Source organism: Podarcis vaucheri, assembly GCF_965113315.1.
Source record: "Podarcis vaucheri genome assembly, chromosome: 6".
Taxonomy (NCBI): Eukaryota; Metazoa; Chordata; class Lepidosauria; order Squamata; family Lacertidae; genus Podarcis; species Podarcis vaucheri.
This window is the reverse complement of record NC_138764.1, coordinates 107,495,380-107,512,588: the sequence shown is the minus strand read 5'-3', so window position 1 is coordinate 107,512,588 and position 17,209 is coordinate 107,495,380. Positions and strand designations below refer to the sequence as shown.

General features: G+C 57.8%; 2 protein-coding genes across 6 annotated transcripts in view; one reads left to right on the top strand and one right to left on the bottom strand.

Annotated features, from left to right (window-relative positions):
• Positions 1-17,209, bottom strand: part of SNRPB (small nuclear ribonucleoprotein polypeptides B and B1) — a 260,152-nt gene that overhangs the window by 50,868 nt on the left and 192,075 nt on the right. The gene's annotated exons all lie outside the window — the stretch shown is intronic.
• The window catches only part of CDH22 (cadherin 22), a 96,882-nt gene continuing 91,770 nt past the window's right edge, over positions 12,098-17,209 (top strand). Inside the window, exon 1 of one of the 4 annotated variants that reach the window (XM_082225965.1) lies at positions 12,098-12,168. The gene's annotated coding sequence lies outside the window, so the exon portion shown is untranslated. Of the gene's footprint in view, positions 12,169-13,005; positions 13,087-14,329; positions 14,715-15,001; positions 15,093-17,209 lie in introns of those variants that run through there. The other 3 variants (XM_082225962.1, XM_082225964.1, XM_082225963.1) reach the window with 3 other exon arrangements.

The window sequence follows — 17,209 nt, the reverse complement described above, 5'->3', positions numbered from 1 at the left end:
TTTCCCCTCCTTGCAACATGGGATGTTTCTTGAGACAGGGAGGGAGGGAGGGAGGGAGGACTGCTGGCCATTGCAAAAGTGGCTGGGGCAACCCAGTCAGATGGGTGATGTATAAATAATAAAAAATGACTATTAAATATTATTAAGCATTCCTGGAGGAGAGGCCAATGGGAGGCTCCGGGGCAGAATAGCTCCACAGTCAGAGGCAGCGATGTTTCTGAAGGCCAGTGGCTGGAAACTGGGGGGGGGGGGCGAGTGTGGCTCTCTTGCTCGCCTCCTGCATGCTGGTTTTCCCCAGGCATCTGGCTGGCCGTGGTGGGAGCAGGAGGCTGGACGAGGTGGGCCTCTCTCTGGCCTCCTCCCGCAGCCCGGCTCTTCCGACGTTCCCACGTTCTTCGGCCAAAGTGAAATGCAGAGATGTGTGCTGGGAGTTTGGCTCCAGGATTTGGCCTTCTGTGGCCAACAGCTCCTGCCTTGGCTTCCTCAGCCCTTTGCTCCACATGCTCCTTCCACCCCAGGGCCTGGAGAGTCTTTCGGGGGCTGGGGGTCCACACAGCTGCTTTGCCCTGGCTAACCCCTTGCGCCTCCCCACCACAGCTCTCCCTCCCCTCCTCCCCCTTCCGCCTCTTCTGCGTCTCTAAATCCTTGGTGGTTTTTACCATTTGATGTGTCCCCCCCCCTCCTTCCGTCTCCTGCTTGCACCTGCTGGAGCCTCTTGGAGCTGCTGCCAACTCCAGGGATTACGAGTGAATAATTCAAACAGGACGGTGGGTTTGAAGTTTTGCAGAAGGAACTGGATGTACCGCCTGCCTCCCCTGCCCCCCCCCGCCAGCCAGACAAGAGCCAACGCAGGACTGCAGAATGCAGCAAGGGGGCCGGTGGGGGGCTCTGGCATGGTGCTCCCACGGAAGAGGGGTCCGCAGCTACCAGCTGGGATGGCAGCACCCTGGCAGAGGTCCCCAAAGCACCCACAAGTTTGGCTCTGCCAGCCCATTGGAGGCAGCGGTGCTTTTTGGTGGAAGCTGCAGGAGAGGAGAGTTGCTCCTGCGCTCAAATGCTGCTGGTGGGTTGATGCAACTGGTTGGCCACTGTGAAAAGAGGATGCTGGACTACATGGCTTGACCCCACAGGTGATTCTTCCGACCTCTAGCTCCAGGGCCTCTGAGGATGTACGCCCAGTTGCTGAACGGATTCCCAGGAAGCCTAAAATATCCTCTTGCCTGAACCAAACATGGCATTCTGCAAGCGGGGGCTTCCGGAGACCCATTCCGTAGGAAGCGGGGTCATCAGTTGTGGCCCCTTTCAGCGGGGCTGTGGCTCAGTGGTTACAGCGTCTGCACTGCATGCCAAAGGCCCCGGGGTTCAATCCCCGCTGGCAGCATCTCCAGGCAGTGCTGGGAGAGAGTCTCTGTCTGAATCCCTGCAGAGAAGCTGCCTGTCAGTGTAGACAATATCAGGCTCCCTGGGCTCGATGGTCTGGCTCATGAGGCTGCCTCCCGCCAAACTGAGAGAGTGCACCAGACTGAGCAGCTGCATGCTGCGGGTGTGTCAGACCTGGCCCAGAAGGTTGGGCTTTGAAGACTGGGCCTGTGTGAGGATGCTCAGGCTGAGGGGGGGCCAGAGTGGGAGGGGGGCTGTGTAGCCGAAGAGCCCTTGAGCCGCCAGAGCATCACTAATTCCTTCCATGTAAGCAGAAGCCATAGATCAATATGTGACAGCACGGAGGACGCAGGAGAAGGCGGCTGCCCAGGGACCCATCTGCGGGCACAGGATGGATCCTGGACAAGCCAGCCAGGAGGAGCATGGCAGGAAAGCCCCCCCCCCTGCAAGAGCCAGCGTCACCCCAGGATCCTCCATGCCACCCACATGCGTGGATTGCACCCGAGAATCTCAGAGGGTGGGGGGCTTGTTTGCAGGAGCCCACCTGAGCAGACATCCCCACCTGCCCAGAACAGTGGAGGCTGCCAGCAGCCCCAGGGAGGGAGGCAGGTGAGGCCAGGCCAGGCCAGGTGCAGGGGGAGGGGGCAGAATCCCCGGGGCCAGGAGTCAGGAAGAGGGCAGGAAATGGAAAAATCTGGACCAGGTAATGAGGCACCTGAGTGTCACCTGGAGCTCTTTGAGGAAGGGGGGGGGCAAACGTGGGAAGAGAAAGAAGAAGTTTGTGTTGTTTTGAGGACCCATCTCCCTCCTCAGTGTGTTTTCGATTTCTATACAGACATTTACGGCGCTGGCTCCACCCAGCCCCCCCCCAACTGATGTTAATTTTTAAAAAAACAACAAGAGCAACACATGTGCAACCAGTGCTGGATTTAGGCACAAGCTCAACAAGCTCTAGCTTAAGTCCCCACACTCTTGGGGGCCCCAAAAAAATTTAAAGGGAAAAAATGGATGTACATTTCCAAAACATAAGATAAAAAGCAAATAAAACAAAACCTACATACAGCAACACTGTTTTGTGTTGTGTAGGCTCCTGTGATGTAAGTCCTGGGCCCCGCCTGCTCGCCAGCTCTCTAAAATATCACTGGTTTGCTCATTTCTTTATATAGGGTGCAAATGGCTTTAGGTACCTATTAGGACCATAAATTACCATCTAGCACATATTCAACACAAAAACAGTGACAATTTGTTGTTTTGTGACAAAGTACAGCTGGACATAGAAAGGGCCCCATTGCCTTCAGGAGCTGAGGGCCGCCTCCAACCTCAATCCAGCTCTCTGTGCAACTCTCGCCCTGTTGGCCATGCTGCCCAGAGGGGGCTGAGCTCTTCTTTCTTCAGAGCAGATCCATCCCGCTCTCCATCCAGCTCCTCCTCTGACTTGTAAGGGGGGGGGGAGGCATTCCTACTCTCTTGGCCCAGGATCTGATTTGGGAGGTGGCAAGTATGCCCCCCACCTTCTGCATGTGGAGGCCAACTTTGCGCTAAGCTGGCTGAGTGTGTGACCATGAGCAGAGAGCCCCGGGAGGGTGTCCTGTGCCCTTTTGACCCATGGAAATGGACCTCTGCTGCCACTAGCGGGGGACTCACCGGCTGTGGGGTCAGGGCAGGACAGCCAGCCCCTGTACCTTGTGCTGAAGACTTGCTTGCCACATGATGGCACCATCCGGCACCCAACAGACCCAGGACTCTTGGCCCAGACTCTGCCACGGCAATGGGCACCTTCAAAGGTGTCTGCAGCTCGTGTTCGAATTCTCTGAGAAGGACTATTTTTTTGGTCTGTGAAGCAGTGCATGGTTGGGGAAAGGGAAGACTGGTGGACTTGCTTTTAATAACTGGAAAGGGGCTCTCTGCCCCAAAGGGCTTTGAATGGGGAGCCTGGTGGGGCTCAGCCTGGGAGCACAGAGACCTTCAGAGGTGGAAAGGCAGGGCCTGCTCTGGGCTTGCCTAGGAGGCAGAAGACAGACCCTGGGGTGCCCAGGGAGGGAGGGAGGGAGGGAGGGAGATGCCACCCCTCCCCTTGGCCAGCCAACAGAGCAGGCTAGGGCTGGGGGCTGCCTGGGCACATCCTTCCAGGCCCAGATGGGCAGCTCCCTGCACCTGGCTCAGCAAGACCACCCAGGCTTCCCGAAGGAAATGGGGAAGGGAGGGAGGGAGGGAGGGGGGGCCTGCTGGTGATGCTTCACAGCGGGTGCTGGCACCGGGCACATCCCCCACCCCAAAGCCACAGGAGATTCAGCAGCACATTTTACATAAAGTTCAATTAAATATTTGCTTTGTAATTGCACAACAAATTATTCATAAAGGCCTAGGAATCTAATCATACGACTGCTTCGCGGAGCCTGCAAACGGCTTGGCACTCAGGGAGAATGACGATTGGGGAAGTCCTCTCGGCTCCCCAGTGCCAAATGTGGAACAGGCGTGTGTGTGTGTGTGTGTGTGTGTGTGTGTGTGTGTGCGTGTGTGTGCTTCCCAGAGAGCCAGCTCCATAGGAAGGACAGTGCAGGATGTGCTGGAGGGGGTGTCACTCTGCCCGTCCAAGAGGGGATGGGGTCCTGCCAGACAGAAATCCCCAAAGGGGCAGGCGCTCCCTGCAGAATCTTTCTTGGAGATGCCAAACCCCAAGAGTCATTTAGGGCTGGGCTGGGCTCTCATCCCCTAATGAAAATGCTTTTGGAGATCTGGAGGCGACTAATGGAAGCATCTGAAAGATGAGACAACACAGTGAGGGGCGACTTCACCTACCCTCACACGGACTGGCTACAAGCATGTTCTAGGCAGGACACCCTGGACCTAAACCGGAGTGACTCCAGGACCTGGTGTCAGGCGTAATTGTTGCTGAACCAGCTGGGAGCAGGGACCACAGAGCTATTAAACTGGATATACAAGTAAATGGCCAATTGCCAAGAAAATCCAACATGGTCGCCTGCGATTTCAAGAGAGGAAATGTCCCCCCAATGAGGAGATTGGTAAAAGGGAAAACTGGAAGGCAAAGTCAAGAGGGTCAAATCACTCCAAGGCTTGGGAGTTGTTTAAGAACTCAATCTGAGGAGCTCAAGTGGAGTGTAGACCGCAGAGCAGGTCAGGCACCGGGAGGCCAAGGGGGCGAGAGTGGTCAAGAGGCAGGGGCAGAGAAGCTGCAGCAGGCAGGCAGGAAGGCGTCCTTAAAAATATGGAGGAGAACAAAAAGGAAGGGAAAGCTGAGTGTAGCCGGACACACACTCTGGGCTTTAAGAAGGCTAATTTCGAAAAGCCGAAGGAGCTGCTGGCTGTGATCCCATGGTCAGAAATACTCAATGAGAAGGGAGTCCAAGAAGGATGGGAGTTTCTAAAAGGAGAAATATTGAAGGCCCAAATGCAGACAACACCAACAAGAAAGGAAGTGGGGGACATCTAAGGAAACCGGTGTAGCTGCATAAGGAGCTCACAGATGAGCTGAGAGTTAAGAAGGGCATGTATAAAAAATGGAGGAAAGGGGAAATCACAAAGGAGGAGTAGACACAAGTAGCCAACAGTTGCAGGAGGAAAGTCAGGCTGGCTAAAGCTCGAAATGAGCTCAGGCTTGCAAGAGAGGTTAAAAATAATTAAAAAAAGGTTTCTTTGGCTATGTCTGAAGTAAGAGGAAGAACAAGCAAGTGGTAAGTCCTCTGTGTGGGGAAGACGGAGAAATGCTCTTGGGTGACAGAGAAAAGGCAGAACTACTCAACACACTTTGCCTCTGTCTTCACCCAAAAGAGAGGGATACCCAACCCGGCGATAACAGAATAAATGATTTAAGGAGGGAGCTGCAGCCCAAGATAGGAAAAGAGGTAGTAAAGGAATACCTAGATACTTAAATGAATTCAAATCTCCAAGGGTACTAAAGGAGCTTGTGGCTGTAATTTCAGAGCATTTGTCTATTATTTTTGAGAATTCTTGGAGACCAGGGAAGGTCCCTACAGACTGGAGACGGGCAAATGTTGTCCCCATCTTCAAAAAGGCAAAAAAAGAAAACCCAGGGAACTACCAAGTGGTGAGCTTGACATCAATACCAGGGAAGGTCCTAAAAACAGCAGTCAGTCTGTGAGCATTTAGAAAAGGATGCTGTGATTACTAAGACCCAGCATGGGTTTCTCAAAAAAAAGGCATGCCAGACCAATCTGATTTCTTTTCTGGGAATTACAAACTTGGTGGACCAGGGAAATGCTGTGGACATAGTGTATCTTGATTTCAGTAATGCTTTTGACCTAGACCCCCACGATATTCTTGCAGAGAAGCTGGTAAAATGTGGGCTGGATGAGATTAACTGTTAGGAGGATTTGTAGCTGGTTGACTGACTGAAGCCAAAGAGGACTCATGAATGGTTCTTTGTCATCCTGGGAAAAAGCGACATGTGGGGTGCCACAGGGTTCTGTTCTGGGCCCATTGTTGTTCAACGTCTTTATAAATGACTTGGATGAAGGAATTGAGGGGGTGCTCATCCAATTTGCAGATGATACCAAACTGGGAGGGGTAGCTAATGATGCAGAAGACATAATCCATATTCAAAATGACCGTAACAGATTGGAGAACTGTGTTCAAGCTAACAAAATTAATTTCAGTAGGGACAAATGCAAGGTTTTGCACTTAGGCAGCAAGAACCAGATGCACAAATATAGGATGGGGGACATCTGGCTTACTAGCAGTGCACATGAAAAGGATCTAGGTGTCTTGGTGGAACACAAGCTGAACATGAGTCAACAGTGTGAGGCAGCAGCAAAAAAAGCTAATGTTACTCTAGGCTGCATCAACAGAAGTCTAGTGTCCAGATCATGGGAAGAAGTCATAGTCCTGCTCTATTCTGGCTTGGTCAGACAAACATCTGGAATACCGTGTCCAATTCTGGGTGCCACAATTTAAGAAGGATGTTGAAAAGCTGGAAGGTGTGCAGAGGAGGCCAACCAAGATGATCACTGGTCTGGAAACCAAGCCTGATGAGGAACGGTTGAAGGAGCTGGGTATGTTTAACCAGGAAAAGAGGAGACTGTGAAGAGCTATGATAGCCATCTTCAAATATCTCAAGGGCTGTCACATGGAAGATGGAGGAAGCTTGTTTTCTCCTGCTGTGGAGGGTAAGACTCAAACCAATGGCTTCAAGTTGCAAGAAAGGAGATTCCGACTAAACATTTGGAAACTTTTTGACAGTGAGAGCTGTTTGACAGTGGAAAAGGCTCCTTTGGGAGGTGGTGGACTCACCTTCCTTGGAGGATTTAAGCAGAGCTTGGAGGGCCACCTGTCCTGGATGCTTGAGCTGAGATGCCTGCATTGCAGGGGGCTGGACTAGATGACCCTGGGGTCCTTTCTAACTCTAAGATTATAGCAATAAAAACTTTGGCAAAACAATAAGAATAATGTGCAAACAGACAACAAGGGCTGCCAGAATAAGGGATGCCTTATTTTTTATCATTTTACGTTTTTAATATTGTGCAATATTGTGTTTTAATATGAATGTTGTGTTTAAATTGTTGTTACCTGCCCTGGGACCTTAGGGTGAAGGGCAAGTAATCAATTGTGAGAATAATAATAATGAATTTGAGGAGTGCATTGCTAGAAACATAAAGACCAAGAACAAGGAGTTAGTTTGGTACATTAGTAGCAGGACGTGGTTGGACTCTTCGATGACCAGGGAGTCCAAGGAGGACCAAAGGAGGAGAAGGAGATGGCAGAGAAGCTGACTTTCTTTGCACCTGTCCTGGAAATGGAAGATGCAGGGCCCATCCCAGTGCCTGAATTAATTTTTGCACGAGAGGCGTCTGCAGAACTGAGGCAGATAGTGGTGATGAGAGATTAAATTCTAGGTCTAATAGGCAAAATAAATACTGACGAATCGCCAGGTCCAGATGGCATCCACATGAGAGCTCTCAAAGAACTCAGATGTGAAATTGCTGATCTTCTAACTAGGGAACTTGTCCCTCAAATCAGCTTCCATACCTGAGCCAGCTGTGAAAACAGCATTAGGCCTCTGAAAGGCAGTTGCTGGGAATCACAGGTGGGCGGGGGCTGTTGCTGCAGGCTCCCCCCTGAACCTTGTGGCCAGACCCTGTGGGGACTAGATGGGCCATTGGTCTGATCCAGCAGACTCGCCTGATGTTCTTATGCACTGAGCACAGCAGCACTTTCCCCGCTTGTGATTCTGGAGGGAGAACACAGCCGCCATGACCAGTAGCCATCACCAGCCTTCAGCTGATCTAAATTCCTTTGCGTGCCACTGGAGTCAGTGGCCAGAAGCAGCCAGGCAACCACAAATGCCACAGGTGTCTCCAGAGAGGCGGGTTTCACTTGTGTGGGAAGACCAAGGAGGTAATGGAATGTCTTCCAGGAAAAGCAGGAGAGCAGAGTGGGAACAGGGGCTTGATGTTCTGGAAGCAAATTCTTGGTGTGAGGCATTGCAAAGGGTGATGGGCAGAGCCAGTCGAGAGCTGTGGATGCTGACACAACAGCAGTCAAGGCCAGGCAGGTAGCAGGTCAGCTCAGTTCGTGTTGCAGAGAATGTCCAGCGGAGGTGTCCAGACACTGTCTCTTCCTTTGGTTTTGATTCCCTTGGGAGTTTGTGGCCTCGCCTTCCTTGGAGGTTGTGAAGCGGAGGTTGGATGGCCATCTGTCCGGGATGCTTGAGCTGAGATTCCCGCATTGCAGGGGGCTGGACTGGATGACCCTTGGAGTCCCTTCCAAATTTACAATTCTGTGACCACCACAAGGGCCAGTCCACAGGAGAGAGGCTTGCTTTTGTGGATAGGAGGGCTTGCTTGGCGAGGAATGGAGGCGGGACGGCAGGGGAATCTCCCCAGAGAACGCCACTCACTGGTGGGGAATCTGAAGGCTTAAAGGACATATACTGGGGACTATAGACCTTCTGTCCTGCAGAGGCATGGAGGGCACAGTGAGGGATGGACGCCCCTTGCTCCCAGGCCAATGCTGGGGAGGCAGATTTGCCTTGGGTGCCTCAGCAGGAATCTGTGGGGGCAGAACCCCAAAGGGAGCCCTCTCCTCCCCCCACAAGGGAGCCCCCACTGGTGCCCCTGAGCAGCAGCAGAGAGCAGGAAGGGCCCTGCAGAAACCTTTTCCCAGGCGGAGGCCACGGCTGGCGCAGCTGCCTCCCTGCTCATCAATCACGCGGACAAGGTGGGCGGGGAGGCGGGCACAGAGGCTGCAGATCCCCTGGCAACAAGGCCGGCTCCCCATCCCCAGCAGGCGGCTTCCAAGCACGTCGGAAGAGCCTGCAGCATCAGGTCACCCAGCCCAGCACCCTGTTATCACCGTGAATGTTGGCCCAGTGACGGCCTATGAGCAAATCCTGAGCAGAAGAGCCCTCTCTCCTCCCGCAGTTTCCGGCAGCTGGGATACAGAAGGACTGCTGGTGTGATGTAGGAGGAGGCTGAAAGCAGGGGGTCTTCATTGCAGGGTCCCCCCCCCGGTGTTCTGCAAGGCAAACCAGGGAAGGGCTGCCGTGCCCCAGGCTGCTCTGGTGTGGCACCGGAGGCTCCCCCAGGCCACACTGGCATCTCCCTTCTGCCAAGGAGCAGGGCCACTGCTGGGCTGAATGGAAGAGGGCCCTTGAGAGCCCGGGCAAGGTGGCCTGGGTGAGGAGCAGCCTCTCCGGGCTCTGGCTGGGCCAGGAAAGCCATCATATACGACAGATGACCGCCTACCTCTGCTCAAAACACCCAGCACCCAGTTCTCTCAGCAGCCAACCAGCCACCTCTGGAAAACCAGGGAGCAGAATGCGAGCCCTCGCTTGCTTTTCAAGAAATGGCATTCAGAAGCCCTGGGGTCTCCAGCCGTGGAGGCAGAGCCCAGCCCCCCTGGCTAGGAGCCCTCCCTGGATTGCTCCAAGCCTCTTCCAAAGCCATTTCCGCCTTCTGGGGGAGCAAGTGCCCTCGTCTGCCTCTGCGCTGCATGAAAAAGGATTTCCTTTTAGCTGCCCCGAATCTTCCAACATTATTATTATTAAATGTGTATGATGTCCATTATGGGAAGAAGCCCTCCAGAACACAGCAGCCCCCACCCCACTGCCTCCCTGGCAGGCACCCACCCCCCACTCCCACAGGGGTGGGTCAGGGGATGGGAGACCCCCCTTTCCTGGTGCCTTCTGGGGGCAAGCCACCACTCCAGCAAGAGCTCCTCACTTCTGGCTGAACTCTTCCTCTACGGGATAAGAAATAATCAAAACACAATACAACACAACAACCCCCCCCGCCTGCCCTGCATTCAGCATCGGGACTCCTCTCCACGCCTGGGGCCAGGAAGCACCTCTTCTGGGGTGTCTGCAGCCTCTTCAAACAGGCCTTGAGGAGTTCGTGTCACGGTCCTTCAGTCAGAGCAGCTTTCCCAATGAGCAGGAGAGATGAAAGCAGCCTCTGCAAGTTGAAGGAAGCCTTTGACTTTCAATTCCGGCAGACAAAGGAGCAGAAAAAGAAAAGAGAGTGGGGGGGGGGGAGGAGAGGAGAAGGCCAGGAGCAGCCACCACCCAGCAAGAGGACTCCTGGGGGTGGGGTCCTGCCTTGTGTCCTGCCCACACAAAGTGGGGAGCCATCCGTGGAGACAGAGTGGGGGGGCAGGGTGAGTTGCTTCCTTTTGACAAGGAAGAGAGATGCATTTGGGGTCCTCAGGAATTCATGGCAGCAGCGCCTGGAAGAGGAGTGGGTAAGTGGGGCTGTTTGCCAAGGCTGCCTCCTCCTGCCCCACGGAGCTCCCCCTGGGAATGGGGAGGAGGAGGGCCTCTTCCTCTCCCCAGCCCCTCCCAGAAGGCCCTGGCCAGGATGGCTCTGCTCTGCCTTCCCCCCAGTGATGCTTCCGGGTACCATTTCCTGGAAGTCTTGCCCTCAAGTCCTGCTTGCAGGCTTCTCCTGCTGTAAATAAAAATATGCCCTTTTCCCTTATGGGGTATCCAAGAGCCCATATAGAGTCCTTACATAGGTTCCCTATTGGTAGGAGAAAATAACAGAGGCCAACCAGAGAATATTGAGAAGCAAAGCAGCTAGTAAGCTTGATCTTTATTGATCTGTTGCAACAGGGTGCCCCCCTCACACGCAGGAGAGGAAGAGGACCCACAAAAATGCTGTGCAATGGCTTATAAAGACTTTTGAAATTCCCATTCTCTAGATCAAGACCACCCCCAGAAACATTATGCATACATCACAGAAGGGGTGTAACCTAAGACCACCCCTCAGATACATCCCACCTACATCACAGAAATTTAAATGTTGTTTTTCTCCTGTCACAGTTTATCTCTTGTCTGGCAAGTTACTTGATTGGATTGCCTGGGGAGCCTGGCCATTCTTTTGTAGTGGTAAAATACTTATTTCCTGGGCCAGGTCACAGGCTCACACCCTATTCATATCTTAAATGTGTCCTTAAGACAGGATTTCTGAGGAAAGAGGAAAGAGACAATGGGGAGACTTTTCCAGTTTAACCTTGCAGAGAAAACATTTGGTCAGTTTAGGAACCAAAATGGTTCCAGGTTGGTCTTCCTGTGCTGACCTATGTATGTGCGGTTATGAATATTACCATATATCTCAGACCATAAATTCCTATCACACTCCCCTCTGGGGCAGCTGCTGGGCTGCTGTGAGGAGGAGATGCTGGGTCTGAACCCGTCTCAGGGCTCTTTTGATGAGGTGGGGAGAGGGGTAGCAAGGGGACCACCAGAGCCCTTTCCAGTGCCACCCGGCTCCCCTGGACAGAGCTGCTCCCGTCTCCTCTGACTGCCAAGGGTATTAATTTGAGGAGGGCGTGCCTCTCATGCCCAGGAAAGAGGGCAGTCCTGGCTTGGGCAGGATTTGAGTCTTAGGGGCAGCCCAGGAAGCATGGGCAGAGCCAAGGGGAAGATCAAGTAAAACAACGGAAATACTTAACTGACCAATCACGTCGGTTCTGCCCCCCCAACAAAAGTCCTGCCTCCCAACCAAGTCCTGCCCCCCCCCCGCCCCACAAAAATCCTGGCTACACCCATGCTAGGAAGGAGTCATATAAACTGTATGGCTCCCCCTTTCTCCTTCTGCCCTCCCTGGGACATCAAAGCTGCTCCTCCTCTTTCCTGAAAATTGGCTGGGGGGGGGAGCCTCTCCCACATCCTTGCTTCTCCAGAATCACAGAACTATGGAGCTGGAGGGGATCCTGAGGGTCATCTAGCCCAACCCCCTGCAACGCAGGAACCGCGACTAGAGCATCCCTGAGAGGTGGCCAGGATCCGACCTCTGAAGAAAACCTCCAAGGTCACCCAGTGGGGAAATAGTCAGTTAGCGGCAGAGCAGGACGCTTTCCGGCATTAAGCCTTTTTTGGGGAGGGGGCTAAGCATGGGCGTAGAGGGGGGGGCAGGGAGGAGCAGCTGCTCCCTCAAATCAGTAAAATGCAATAAAAATGTATATAGCAAACTGAGGTTCAGACCCCCCTAACAAAGGGCTTGATCCCCCAAAATTCCTGGCTACCCTCATGGACGGAAGCGCTGCGTTCCCCGTCGGAGGGCGAGTGGTTCCCGCCGCGACCACGAAGGAGCGCGGAAAGGAGGCTGGACTGGACAGGCTCGTTCTCCTTGTGCCCGCAGGGGGCGCTGCGACACCGGCAGTGAGCGGCCTCTCGCCTGGCCCGACCCGCTCCTGGCCCACGGCGCGGCAAGCACCGTTCACACGTGACGCAGAATCAACGCTGGGCAGCCAAGTCGCGCTCCACTGCCGCCGTTCCCGCGTGACACGCGTTTACTTGCTTCGTCCTTAAAGGTACCTAACCCTGGAGAAACAGGCAGAGGTCTTGCTACTGGGCAGCTGCTCCTGCCGTTGGGGGGTCCGGAGGAGAGAGATTGGGGGCGGGGGGGGGTGCGCCAGAGGCGGCTCTCTCGGCCACGGCGCCCAGGAAAGACTCGGTTTCCGTCCCGCCCAACACCCTCGGGCGCTTAGCCCTCGAGGAAGCGCGGGCCGGGACCCCTAAGAGGAATGGCGGGCGTGCTCTTGAGCGCGTGCAGAGCGCTCAGCCTTCCGCGCGGAAAGAGCGGGGCAGGAGGAGGAGCTTGTCCGCCCGGGCAGCCTCTTTCTGCGCGGGGAGCGCGGGGTGTTGGGCGACGGGGAGGGCGCCCGCCGCGCGGGCTCGACGGGGCACAGCGGGCAGAGCACGAAGGCGAGCAGCGCGGCGCCCCGTCGCCGCCGGAGGGAGCCAAAGAGCCGCCGTGGAAGAGCCGCCGTCGGCGCCAGAGGGCGGCAGGGAGCGGGCGCAGCCCCTCCGGTTGCCGGTGGGGGGCGGGCGGAGAAGGGCCCCGGAGAAGCCGGGCCGGAGCGGGGCGCAAGAGGCTCTCTCCTCCGCCTCCTGCTCGTCCTGCGGCGCCAGCAGCCCCGGCCGCCCCACCCGTCCCCGTGGCTCCGTGCCGGGTGCCCCCCCCGCCGCCCGCCGAGCTCCCTCCTCCGCGCGCCGCCGCCGCCTTCGTTCCCGGCGGCGGGCGAAGCTGGGCTCGCGGATCCCCGGGCCGTGCGCTCTGCGCGCTCCAGCGGCGCCGGGGCTGGGCGAGGCGAACGGAGGGCTGGTCTCGCGCCGCGCCGGCTGCAGCTCGCCTCGCGCTCCGCCCGCCGCCGCCACCGCGGCGCTGAGCCGGTGCCGATGCCGCCGCCACGAGAGGAGCTGTCGCCGGAGCATCGCCCGCCGCCCAGGTAAGAGCAGCCGCCGCCGCGCCGGGAGGTGGGCGCCCGCCCCGTCGGGCAGCAGCGGAGGGCGTCGCCGCCGCCGCCGAGGAGCGCAACTTTCCGCCGCCGCTCGGCAAACTTTGGCGCCGCCTCCGCCGCTCTCGTCGCCGGCGCTGCTCCCGGAGGGGACGGCCCCGGGCCCCTTGGTGGGCTGGGGGCGTCGCTGGGCCCCTGTCCCTCGGGGCGGCGCCCCCTTTCGGGAGGGCGAGGCCCCTGTGGAGGCAACCCTTCGCCTTGCCCGCGCGCCCCTAGCCGGGCCTGCCGTCGCCAGGTAGCTCGGCCCCCCTTAGTCTGCGGGGAGGGTCCCCCCGAAGCCTGGATTAAAATCCCCTCTCCTTCCACGGCTGCTTCTCAGCCGGACCCACCTCGCAGGGGTGTCGCTCGCTCGGGAGTCGCGGCTTTCCAAAGCTCGCTTCTTGTTCCGACGGCAGCCGCGGTTCGCTTCACGTGCCTCCCCGTCCCGCCTCCGGTCGCCCAGCAGAGGCCCTGGCCGGAGCCCGGCTGGTTGGCTGGGGACCCTCGGCCAGACTGGGGGGACATGGGCGGAACAGGGGGGGCCGCAAGCGGGAGGGTCCTGGCCGGCTTGCCGTGGTTTGGATGCCCCTGTGCGAGAGACGGGGTCTGCCCGGGAGCGGAAAGAAGGGGGCTCTTGCCGGGAGAGGTCCCTTTGGAATTCTTGCCTGTCCCTCCCCCCTCCCATGGGGTGAGCCCTGCCAGCCCTCCCCCGCATAACCAGGAGCCCCCCCCCAAGAAGCATCCTGCCTTACCTAGACTCTGGGGCGCCCACTCACAATGCTTTGGGGAATGAGGGGTTGGGGGGCCGTCTGCTTGGGACATTTGGTTCTCTGGACGCTGTGGGGCATCTTTGGGATTCCCCCTGCTCTCGGGGGGGCGCACCCCGCAGTTAGGAGAAAGTCATTTTGGGGAGGAGTCCTTAGCGAGGGTGGGGCATCTAAAGTGTGCCCAGCCAAAGGTGTGTGTGTGGGGGGGCTGACTGTGGCAGGGCCCACTCTCCCTCGACGTACCACTTTGGAGGGCGCTGGGCAGGACTGGTCCGCAGATGCTCCCCCCAGGAAGGGGGCCACTGAGCCATTCTCTCTGTCTGCGTGTGCTGTCTCTGGGGGGCCCTTCCTCTGGCGGGGGGGGGGGCGCCTGCGGGCAGGAGGGCCAGGCAGTGCTTCACCTGAGCAAGCGTGGCCAGAGAGGGACCCCCGCCCGCCCGCCCCCGCTGGAGACTTCCAAGTCTTCTGCAGTGCCGCCCAGGTATCACCAGGACCCCTCACCTGGATTGCAGGGGATGCTTCTTGCGGAGGTCTAGGGGGGATTTACGCCCCCCCCCGCACGCACGATCCCCGTCCAGGTCTGCCCTCCTCTCCCCGCTCCGTCCCCGCCTGTGGATGTTCCCAGTCCCCGCACGTGCGGAGGAGAGGCAGAGACCGAGCCGCTCCATGTTTATTTTTAATCGGTTTCTGGTAAATTTGACTTTGATCTCCTGGCAAGGAGCTGCCGGGCTCTGCGGGGCTTCGGAGTCCGCTCGCTTCCCTCCATCTGCTGGACCCTCGCGAGGAGACCCTTCGGAGCGCTCCCCGGTCTCGGTAGGGACAAAATAGCACATTTTTATAGGGGGGGGCCCCGCTGCTTTGGCTGACCTGCCGCTGCTCCTTCCAGAGGCACCCGCCTCGCATTGAGGGGGAAGGAGCGGCTTTCCTTGGCGGAGGGGGCCCCCTCCCCCCCATGCCTGGAGCAGCCCGTTGCCCCACAGCTTGTGGGGCGCTGGTGTCTGTGGAGCTGGGAGTTGGTGCTGCCGGGGGCACGCCTGCTCGTGCACCGGCAGGCGCGGAAGCGGCGAGGCTGGCGCTGCCTGGGCGTGCGAGCGCGGCAGCGGGCGGCCAAGTTGGGTGCGGATCAACTCTGCGCGGCCACGGGACCTCCGCGCTCAGCCGGGCCGCTCTCGGGCGGCTGCCCCTGGATGGGTGAGTGGCTGCCCGCCCGCCCCCCGGCCGGGCCTTGCTGGGGGCAGGAGGGCGGCGGCTCTCTCTCTCTGGGCGTGGGAAGTGCCTTTGCGAGCGTGCCTTCTCCAGGTGTTTCCTGGAATGGCAGAAACGGGGAGGGGAGGCAGCAGCGCCCCTCCTGCAGCTCCCGTGCCCTTCGGCTTCCGAGGGGCGCGCAGGACTAGACCACTTCTGGCTCCCTGAGTCCGGCTCTTAATCTGAGGCAGCTGGGAAGAAAGCGGCAGATATAAATTTAATAAATAAGAAAGCCTCTTTTGGCGGGATCTGGCATGGGGTCTGTTGCCTGCTGAGGCGCTGCGTGTGCGTGTGTGTGCTTGGGCACGTGTGTGTGAGAGAGAGTGTGGCTGTGTCCACGCACGTGCCTGCCCACACCCGCCAGCCCCCCCCTGCACAGTGTTGTTGCTCTGTTCTTTGCGCTGGGGGGGGATGCGTTGCAATGCTCACCAGTGTGAGCGCTGTGCTTGGCGGTAGAACAATGTGGTGATGGAGCCGCGGAGCTGAAGGGAGCCTCCATCTTCAGAGGCAGTCAATCTTTGATTCTCACATGCTAGGAACACACAGCAGCGTCTCTTTGTGCCTGCCTGGGGCTGTGGCGCAGGGGCAGAGCAGGGGCCTGGCATGCAGAAGGTGCTCCACAGCTGAAGACAGCAGTGCTTCTGGAAACCGAGACTGGAAGCAACGGAAGGGGAGAGCTGCTTTTGTGCCCTGGTCCATCTGGTTGGCCCCTGTGAGAAGAGGGTGCTGGGATGGACGGGCCCTTGGCCGGATCCTGCAGGCTCTCCTTGGGTTCTTCTGCCTGGGTTCAATCTCTGTCCCCCCCCCCTAGGCCTGGGAGAGACTGCTCTCTGAAACCCAGGGAGCCCTTGCTGCCAGTCTGCGTAGACGGGGGTCCATGGCCGGCCTCGCCTGAAGTCTGCTCCCTGGGCTCCTATCCTGTTGGGCCTGGGAGGCCGCTTTCCAGCCAGACAGCTCTTCTGCTCAGAAGACCCAAAGAGGCACCCGAGTGGCTCTGGCCTGCTTGGCTGGGCCTCTTGAGTGAAGCTGCTGGGAGTGATCTCTTGTGGGGCAGGGAGACTTGCCCCTCTCCTTAGAGGGGGCTTGGGGGTGCTTCTTGTGTGGGCACAGCCGTGCCAGGCGGCCTCCCTGCTTCCTTGTTCATGCCCACCTGGGGCTTCCTCCCTCTGGGCTTCAGGCTTTGCAAGAGTCCCACGGGAGCGATTCAGCTGAAGGAGGCACAATTGCCAGAAGCCACACGGGGAAGGGTCCCTGGGGAGTGGAGGGAGGCAGAAGCAGTGCTGGCAAATGCCCGCTGCTCCTCGAGATGGAGGGGTGGGTTCCACCCTGGGGGGAGCAGGGCAGTGGGAGGGAGCAGGGCCTGCGCTTTGGTGCTGACCCTAGAGGGTCACAGTTGCTCAGGGCCAGTTTCTGATGAGCTGGCAGAAACTCCTTTCCCCTTCCCTGTGCAATTCTGGGCTTCCTCTCTCCTGGGTTCTCCTGTTCCTGAGCTTCCCTTGCATTCATGTTGGGTGACTTCTTGTTGCTTTACAAGTCCCCGCATGGGAAGAATTGTTCCTTGGGCAGCGCATCCTCCAGGCTCTCTTGAGTGAATCAATCAGCCTGGGGGGGGGGGTAAGGGGAACCGGAGCCTGCCCCCAAACCAGGAAAGCCACGCGGGGGACCCTCTTTCTCAGAAGGCTGCTGCCCCCACCCCAGCCGAGCTGGCAAGTTGGAGGCTGTAAATGCTTCTGAATCCCAGTTGCTGGGAACGGGGGCGTGGGCTCTCGCACTCGGGTCCTTTGGGCCGCTCTGGGAAGAGGACGCTAGACCAGGTCCCGCTGGGTCTTGTGATGTTCTGCTCCAGCAGTGGGTTGTCCTGGGCAGATGTTCAGCCTCTCAGCCCACCTGGCCCCTGTCATTGAAGGGGGTTGGACTGGATGTCCTCTGAGGTCCCTTCCAGCTCTCAAGTCTGGGTGCTGGGGGAAATGGGGGGGGTGCTGAGCTGCTCTAGAGGCTGCCTGTCTGGGCCCCGGAGGAGGCATTGAGAAGGAGAAGCGCTTGAGGGAGGGGGAGGCTGCCTG